The following is a 454-nucleotide window of genomic DNA, read 5'->3' on the forward strand; positions in this document are numbered from 1 at the left end:
CTGTCACCCCCCCCCCCCCAATTCTTTCTTTCTCTGCCCTCCCTCTCTCTATCTATTTCGCTCTCTCTCTCTTTCTCTCTCTCTCTCTCTCTCTCTCTCTCTCTCTCTTTCTTCCCCTCTCTCTCTCTCTCTCTCTCTCTCTCTCTCTCTCTCTCTCTCTCTCCCTCTCTCTCTCTCTCTCTCTCTTTCTTCCTCTCTCTCTCTCTCTCTCTCTGCCCCTCTCTCTCTGCCCCTCTCTCTCTTTCTCTCTAAAGAGCCGACCCCTCTGAGTGTAACGCAATTGAGTCGGCTAAAACGGGAAGCTCAAGCAGCACTGTTAATATGCGGATTGACTAGCTGCTCTAAACAAACCAGACTCGCAAGAAGTCGACTGAGATAGTCAGGTTTACGACAGCTAACGCCCCCTATCTAAACCACTAGTGCAGAGGAGTATAGCCCTTGAAACGGCTCGCCT

Source organism: Aplysia californica, unplaced genomic scaffold, assembly GCF_000002075.1.
Source record: "Aplysia californica isolate F4 #8 unplaced genomic scaffold, AplCal3.0 scaffold00283, whole genome shotgun sequence".
Taxonomy (NCBI): domain Eukaryota; kingdom Metazoa; phylum Mollusca; class Gastropoda; order Aplysiida; family Aplysiidae; genus Aplysia; species Aplysia californica.